A 9578-nucleotide genomic window follows, 5' to 3' on the forward strand; every position below is an offset into this window, starting at 1 on the left:
TCATCATTTGTTTACTTCTGTGCCCTTGTTGAACCAGCCATAATTGGTTTTACTTCTGTCCCTTAGGGAACCAGTCATCATTTGTTTACTTCTGTGCCCTTGTTGAACCATCATAATTGGTTTACTTCTGTCCCTTAGTGGAACCAGTCATCATTTGTTTACTTCTGTGCCCTTGTTGAACAAGCCATAATTGGGTTACTTCTGGAACCAGTCATCATTTGTTCACTTCTTTGCCCCAATTAAACCAGCTATCATTAGTTTACTTCTGTGCCATAATTAACCATTTCACATAGTTACTTATATTCCCTAGTTGTACCATTTATATTTGTATGGGTGATTTGAAATGTAAATTTATCATTTTTTACAAGGCCGTCTCTTTGCTTTGTCTTGAAATGACCGGCCTAAATAAATTGTCACAACCCTGTAAAAATTCTAGAAAAACAAAGCCAAAATTCACAGTGAATGACTGTATTATAATCAGTCTCTCTTTTCAAATAAACCGTTTGATGGAGCTTTTCAGTTAAGATACAGTCTTGGATTCGTGTCTAATCCATTTTCATTAGTACGGGCGTCCTTGGCAAGCTTAAGGACCACGGTCCTACGGTCCTTGGGAAATGAAGACCGCAAGGACTGGTCCTAGGACCGGTCCTTTTCGACATTGAACATTCCTGAGAGACTGTTGGAAATTCGAACCAGTTTGACCTTTAGGACCGTGGGATCGTTCATTCTTGAACCGTTAAAGACCCTACACGATGAAAACCGTGGTCTACAGGAGTAAAACACACGGAGTAGTCACACTCATTTCAAATTGTAACCTAATTAGAGAAGAGGGGTGATGCCTTCTTTATTTGCTCACCGTACTTCATTGTTACTTCGATAATTTAATAAAATTTGAAATTTATCCCATTAACGGAGATAATGGGCATCGCCCAAGGCGTTGATCGAGTTGTTCGTGGCGTTGATACACACACGCAACTCCTACCCCCCCCCCCCCCCCCCCCCCCACACACACATTAGAGGCAGCGAGCATTGAAGAGTAAGAGAGAGACGTGAAGTTATAATAAGAGGGGGTGGATGAGGTAATAAGAGGGGTCGATGGTGACTTTTCGCCAGATCTAACAAACTCAGCTACCCATTCATTGCTGAGTAGACAGGGATTCAGAAAAAAATCGACTGCACCCCGGGATCGATCTCTGGCCCTTTGCGTATAAAGAGAGTGCTCTATCAACTGAGCTATCGGGGTCCCAAATATTCTATTGGACTTTTTAAAATTCAGACGTTATAACTGGGTTTTTTGGAAGGAAGAAACTAATGAAACTCATATTATTTGATTAGTAAAAACACCAAACGAAATTTTAATATTATTGTATTATTTAAATGACAACACTGCGATAGAAAGGAGTGGTGACAAGAGATGGACAAAAGAAAACAAAAAATCGGATTTGCTACTTGCTAGGTTCGACACACACACACACACACACAAACACACCACATCTTTAGTAGTCACATACATTTCAAACAATAACCCATTAGAGAAGAGGGTCATGCCTTCACCATAGATCATTGTCATTGGGATCATTATGGTGTAGTAAATTTTGAAATTTACCCCGTATAATGGAATCGTCCAAGGCGTGCGCCTCCTGTTCCCCCCATCTCACACACGAAAGGGCGGTTGCGGAGTGGAGGTTGGTGGTCGTCTGCCTGTCTGTATGGTCGTCTGTGTCGTTTAGGTATGGCAAAGGGGGGTGGTTGCGATTAAATTAAGTGGGATGGGTGGTGATTGGTGGAAGATAGGCAAATGAAGCAACGAATCGCTGGGGAAGTAGTAGGCTATGGCGCGAGACCGTAGGACCGTGGTCCTTGCAAGGACCGCCCCCGCACTAGTTGAAAGGTGATAAGAAGTGAGGACCGTCGCCCGTCTTCCCCTATGGGACCGGTCCTTCGGTTCACAGCTAAAAGACAGTGGGACCGCGGGCCAGACCAGTCTTCAGCGCGGCACTAATTTTCATCATTGAAATCCGATCATATGTGCCTGACCATATTTTGCATTTCTTGCAGAATTTGCCTTTGCCGCCTTAATGTTCTGCATGATGCATGAATCTACAAAAGCTCAACCTAAAACCGTAAGTGATAACAGTTTAGATGTACAGGAATTCATTCATTCATTCATTCATTCATTCATTCATTCATTCATTCATTCATTCATTCATTCTTTCTTTCTTTCATTCGTCCATTCATTCTTTCTTTCATTCATTTATTCATTCATTCATTCATTCATTCATTCATTCTTTCTTTTTTCTTTCTTTCATTCATTCATTCATTCTTATTTCTTTCTTTCATCATTCATTCATTCTTTCTTTCATTCATTCATTCATTCATTCATTCATTCATTCATTCATTCATTCATCATTCATTCATTCTTTCTTTCTTTCATTCATTCATTCATTCATTCATTCATTCTTTCTTTCTTTCTTTCATTCATTCATTCATTCATTCATTCTTTCATTCATTTTTATTCATTCATTCATTCATTCATTCATTCTTTCTTTCATTCATTCATTCATTCATCCATTCATTGATCCATTCATTCATTCATTCATTCATTCATTCATTCATTCTTTCCTTCACTCATTCATTCATTCATCCATTCATTGATTCATTCATTCATTCAATCACATAATTAAAAAAAATAATACATTCATTTTAATCATTCAATCGTCAATTACATTAATTAATTGATGAATGGATTGATAAATAAATTAATTAATTCCTTCTTTCATATTATTCATTCATTAATTCATCCATCCATACACATAATTCATTTCATTCATTCATCATTCACTCATGATTCACATCAATTTTTTTTATTAGTGCATTCATATTAATTATTCAATCGTCAATTCCAAGAAATTCCAAGAATGCCTTAATTAATTAATTAAATAATTAATTAATTAATTAATTAATTAATTAATTAATTATTAATTAATTAATTAATTAATTAATTAATTTATGGATAAATGAATTGATTTATTAATGAATTCCTTCGTTCATATTATTTATTCGTTCATTCATTCATTCATTCATTCATTCATTCAATCATTCATTCATATTATATTTCTTTTAAATCACTTAATCGCTCATTCCTTCATTGATTTATATCCCTCTTTCATTAATTAATTCATTCATTCATTTATTCTTTCATATAATTCATTTATATCATAAAATAACGTCGATATATATTTAAAATGATATTATCTAATATGTCAATTTGATTAGCATTTTATAAAATATGTACTAATCTCAAATTTCCACTTTAAATCTAAAAGTACACCATTTTCTGACATTGTCTTCATTCATTACATATTTTGTTATTGTACGATCACTAAGGCATGCCAAACGGTAATTTGATTGGGTACTAATGCCACTACTACCACTACTACTACTACTACTACTACTACTACTACTACTACTACTACTACTACTACTACTACTACTACTACTACTACTACTACTACTACTACTATTACTATTACTACGACTACTTCTAGTACTTACTCTACTATACTACTACTACTACTACTACTATACTACTACTACTAACTATTACTACTACTACTTCTAGTACTACTACTACTACTACTGATACTACTACTACTACTACTACTACTACTACTACTACTACTACTACTACTACTACTACTACTACTACTACATCTACTACTACTACAGATCTATTTCATTAAACATACAAAGTGAACACCCAAATGACGCCGATTCGGTGGTGCATTATTTTGTCGATCTTTATGTCAATGAATATTTCAAAACAACGTTACCAAGATTCCAGCACTATAGCGTTCATTCATCGAAGTTAAAGATCACCCGAAGATTGCTTGAGGAAAATGTATGGTCAAGGATTGCTTATTTTTCTCATTGATTCATTAATTATTGTTAAAGAGTATTATTCACTGACAATTTTGTCCTTATCCCACATAGGTATTAAATACTTTTTGTGATTTTTTTATGATTCACGTTTGGTACTCCATTTTTCCTTAGTGAATGTTATATTTTTGAAACTGATTTGTATTTGTCTCTCTCAATGAATTCTGTTTTGTGTTTGTAAATCATGAGAGAAATATTAAATTGTTTTGGTATAACAATTGTATACTCAATTATTTGATAAATAATATCACTTTGGTAACAGCTATAATATATAATATTTTCTCCACATTATTGGTCATAACTTTTTAACCAGATGAGATAAACTTAAATCTCTTCTCTTTATGTCCTTTTTATCCTGACAAAACAACTTCTTAAAACGTCCAGTCACATATGTTGATGGAAAAAAAGCAATAAACAAATCATTCAATTGAAAATTCAGGAAGTCTTCCGAACTTTCTTCGAACTAAGGGAATTAACGTAAATATTCCTTTAGGTAAAATTTATTGAAAATCCAGTACCTTTAAATAACACTAATAGAAACAAAATTCTCATCTAGCTACTCTGTACTACCTTTCAACATTTCAACGAAAGAGAACCAAAAAACATGATTGTATAAGGAAAAATTAAACTTTTACCAAACAATCAAGATTTATTTTACAATTTTTTAAAGCCTACTAAAATTGGACGAATTTAATAAATAAATTTCTGACAACAGATCCACGGTTAGAATAAAAATATAAATTAAAGCTTCCTCAAAAAACGTGCGGAAGGCCTCCCGAAACTTGATTTCCTGTTTATTGTTATCCTGTTTCTGGTTTGAATTTGTATCTGAATCGTTGAATACTTGTAAATAGTATTGTTATGTGGATTACAATTTCTTCTTAATATATCTCCAGGATTGTTCGATGTGCTTTGATATGGGCTGCCCCGTAAGTATTTACCAAATAAGTACCTGCCCACGAATCAAATCAACTTTTTCTGTCTAAATATATCATAGTAAATTACAAGAATGTCTCCGTTTATTATCATATCAGTATTACAATTAAGATGACTAACATCGTCCAGCTCTTTCCCGATATAGACACACAAAATACAATGTCATATATATATAATATATATATAATATATATATATATATATATATATATATATATATATATATATATATATATATAATATATATATATGTATATTATATATATATATATATATATATATATATATATATATATATATGTGTGTGTGTGTGTGTGCGTGTGTGTGTGTGTGTGTTGAATCGTGTTGATTAGAAATATACAAATATGCACGAATAGTGCTCGATATGTAACAATAAAGCGAATTATTATTGTACTATTTACCACAATGTTGGAGTCAATCTCCATTTATGTTTCAGGCCTTCCAGCCATCATCTGAACTATGTGTTACATGAGTTTGGTTAGATATAATTAAATTCGACAATATTGTTTAAAGTATTTGCTATCTTCATTTCCTGAATAGAACGAATGCTCGAAACAATATTGTAGAAGTTGAACAAAATTACATTTGAAATATGTTTTAAAAGTGCTTTTTAACAAAATGTTGAACACGATTATTTCATGGTTTTTGTGTATACACACACACACACACACACACACACACACACACATATTATGTATATATATATATATATATATATATATATATAATATATATATATAAATATATTATATCCATTCATGTGATTCTCGGTTATATAAGGTATGCAATTTTTTTTACCGCTCGGTCATTGTACGTCTATGTGGCCTTGTGGAATGAAAATTGGTTTCCGATCGGAAGGTCCTGGATTCGAGGCTGGCTGGCCTAAAGTCATGTCCTTGAAAATGCTTTTTAGTCACGTTTTCACCAGGTTGTTCTTTATCTTTTCTTTTATATTATGCCTGAATATTATGCTGCTATGCTCCTAGTATGGAGAGACTTTCATTCTAGTTGTTAGATCATGCTGTTCTCATAATTTCCAGGAACAAAACGATCGTCTCTGTCCTACCTCCACTTCTTCAGCAAGGTGTTTTGATGTGCTCGTCCCATTTAAGTCTGACTTTATAGTTGTATTTGGCTGATGTTATTTTCTCTGGTAATTATGCGGTTGTTTAACTTGTAACAACATGTAATGTAAGCAGCATTTTAGTGTATGAAACGCAATGCGGTACAAATGGTTTTTGAAGTCGTGTTGCAGATGTTCTTCACCTTCTTGAGATAATATTGTCATGTATGCAATTGTTTCATCTTTAAAAAAGCTCACTTTTGATCTAAGGCATTTGCCTGCAATTATCTTGTATTACAGAAGCTTTTGGCAAAATATGTTGTTGTCAACATTTCCAAAGACATCGAGAAGAACATTATAAATACATGAGTTTTTGGCCCTTCTCAGGAAACTTTGAAACGTCATCAATATAACCGATTAATTGTATTTCATTTGAGCACCTGGACCTAAAACCATGTTGGTTTTCATATAAGATACCATGCCTATATTTATATTGTTTTATCTGACAATGATGACAATGATGTGCTCGATAACCTTGATTTAAATACGAGCGAGAGACACTGGGCGGTAATCTGAAGGAATCGCTCCCTGTCATTTTTTTTCATTAATGTTACTTTCTCTGTCACCCATGCTGTTTTTTGCAATTTGTTTGAAGGTCAAAGCTTGCTATTGTAGAAATGCTGTGGTGACGAGCTTTTCATTGTCATTTACTTGATGATATCCCGTTTCTGTCTAATTTTCTGTGTATAAGATATGACCAGATATTTTGTCATACCAGTAATTTTCTTTCCATTCTCATCAGGCTAAACATGTCATCCACGTAGTCCCAATATTGGATGTAACTCCTTTTGTACAAAACCTTTCAGAACTGTGTATTTCTCTTTGTAGAAAGGGTAGAATGAAAAGTCTTGACGCCGCTCTTGTATCATCAATAATTATAATTATATAAAATTGATAAAGGTATCAAAACAAAGTTTCGTTTGATGTTTTCGTTTATCATTTAAGCATAGACACTGTATTTATTCACAAAGAGGCGCCAACTGTGATTGATCATTCGTCTGTTTATCTTTTTATAACTTTGATTACGCTGTTTTATCATATTTCTTATTGACGTTGTGTACCATGGTAGACTGTTTTTATTTAAACACATTTTATGCGGTACATAATTTACTCGTTCCTCTGTCTAAAAATGTTTTAATTTTTGTAGGTAAATCTAATACTTCTTTAGTTTTTTCAATAGTTACGTTTCCCAGACTTTCCAGTTTGCTTTTGTGAAGAGAGGAATTTTTTCTATGTTTTATACATTCTCCTTTCGATTCAAGTCAATCTTTATGACAACTGCATCATGGTCTGAGATCATGTGATGAATTCCTGATTGTTTTTTAAGATTGGGCTTACTGTTGATGATTAAATCTAACGTGTTACGCATTCGAGTTGGTTCCTATATGAGCTGAGTGAGCGCATTGCCCTCTAGAATCATTGTTTAGTTGTGCAAACTGGGTCTTTCCGTTTTAGATTTCCAGTCACAACCTGGGTTGTTTAACTCTCCTCCATTATGAAGATGGCATTGGGTGATGTTGTTTATTTTTATCACACAATTTTTCTTCGCTTCCCAAATTGGCTTGATTGTATGAACATATTTATAAAGTGTTCTGGAACCTTCAATTTCAATCTTTAACTTCAATTTTGACCCATATCATCTCACACTTTGATTCAGTTCTGGAATTACGAGATTATACAATCCAGTCTGATCGCAATAAAACACCCCCCGACATTAAGGTTGCGGACTGTGTGGTATATGCTGTGTTTGATTGTCCTGAATAGACGAATCCAACCATGATTCAAGTGTCAATGATAATATTATCTGGTTTCTCATTGTGGTATAATGTTAATAAATGGCATATGTTTATTTTAATTGTTTGGCAGTTTATGTTAATTAAATTTAGATACTTTTCTTAGCATTTTTCGTTTACTATGAACACTCTTTTACTGCTGATAACAGAACTGGGAAATTGTTTTAACTATGTGTCCTCACAGTTTTAATAGAAATTGTTGACATGTTCTGGTGAGTGTAAAACTCCATTATTAATATGTATTGATTCAGTTATCCGAGTTGTATTGTCGATCTAAATATTTACAGTGTCAACAATGGACACATTAATCCGTGTCTTCGTCTTTTTCCGTCTCTGCTTTGATTATCTGGACAATTCTTATTCCTCAACAGTTGGGCTCTCTTGTTGGTTTTATCGAGGTGTGTTATGCAGGTAGGTGATGGGTTTTATGTTTTGTCTGTGATAGTTGCATTGAGACACTCTATTGTGTGATGGCAAGGTGAGATCTTGTCTTGTGTGTTTCACTGTCGCGTTTATGGGAATGGTTCTCAATGTTGATGATGGTCTGAACTGTTTCTCTGTGGCTAGTGTTTCAGTTGCAATAATCCTTTGTTTTCTCGTAACTCATCTTAGTCCAATGAATATTTTTTATAGATATCTATAGAACATCATCCTCATTCAACACATGAAATCTAAACAAACAAAATCTCTTGAGATGAAAAATGTATAAAATTTGGTTTAAAATGTTGTACATCTAAATTCAAATCTAAACTTTTCACACACAGTGTACCCAGAATATAACAAAAATGTTATTTTTAAAAATATAATTGTCATTGTATTGATTTGCAATTGTTGTTGACATTTCTCAAATGTAATACTTAGATTATATAATGTTTAATATGCCTCGCACATTCTAAAGATCCGTTGGTGTGGCCGATGGCAAATCAATGTTACATAAATTTACATTACAAAAAATTGAAATTGATTTGCTAGTCTGACATCCTGGCGGGTCATGGCATTTAAAGTCCTTAGCTACTTTAGCCCATTAAAATTCATATCATTTCATATAATAGATTATCAAGTGGAGGTATAGAATTCAAATTATAAAACAGTGTAAATTATATAAAAATCACAAAAATCGCAGAGCTTCTATTAACCTCCGTATGTTTTTTTTTCAGGGTTATATATGTATGAACTATTGCGATAATTGTAAGGTACGTATTATTTACGGTATTAAATGTGACCAGTTCTCCCGTTCTGTCATTTCGGACTCTGGATATTTGATTAACAGAGATAAAAGAAAATAGAGAATGGTATAGATTAAAAGAAAGAGAGAGAGAGAGAGAGAGAGAGAGAGAGAGAGAGAAGAGAAAGAGAGAGAGAAAGAGAGAGAAATAGAGATAGAGAGTGAGAGTGAGAGAGTAAGAATGAGAAAGAAAAAAAGATAGAGAGTGATCGACAGAGAGAAAGATGAGTGGAATGGATAAAGGGAGAGAGTGAGAGACAGAACAATATAGTAAGAAAGAAATAGGAGATAGAGAGAGAGAGAGAGATGGAAGGGAGAGAGAGAAAGAGAGAGAGAGAAAGAGAGAGAAATAGAGATAGAGATAGAGAGTGAGAGTGAGAGAGTAAGAATGAGAGAAAGAAAAAAAGATAGAGAGTGATCGACAGAGAGAAAGATGAGTGGAATGGATAAAGGGAGAGAGTGAGAGACAGAACAATATAGTAAGAAAGAAATAGGGAGATAGAGAGAGGAGAGATGGAGAGAGAGAGAGAGAGAGAGAGAG

At 33.4% G+C, this 9578-nt stretch overlaps 1 long non-coding RNA gene across 1 annotated transcript; it reads left to right on the forward strand.

Moving 5' to 3' along the window:
* The first annotated feature begins 2002 nt into the window (after window positions 1–2002).
* On the forward strand, window positions 2003–9005 carry LOC144961283 (uncharacterized). Its single transcript, XR_013643118.1, has 3 exons — window positions 2003–2123; window positions 4836–4868; window positions 8970–9005. It is a non-coding gene; the product is annotated as an uncharacterized LOC144961283 (long non-coding RNA).
* Window positions 9006–9578: the final 573 nt, after the last annotated feature.

The sequence above is a fragment of the Berghia stephanieae genome, unplaced genomic scaffold, assembly GCF_034508935.2.
Source record: "Berghia stephanieae isolate SIO BIC M18660-M18661 unplaced genomic scaffold, UCSD_Bste_1.3 scaffold2010, whole genome shotgun sequence".
In the NCBI taxonomy this organism is placed as follows: domain Eukaryota; kingdom Metazoa; phylum Mollusca; class Gastropoda; order Nudibranchia; family Aeolidiidae; genus Berghia; species Berghia stephanieae.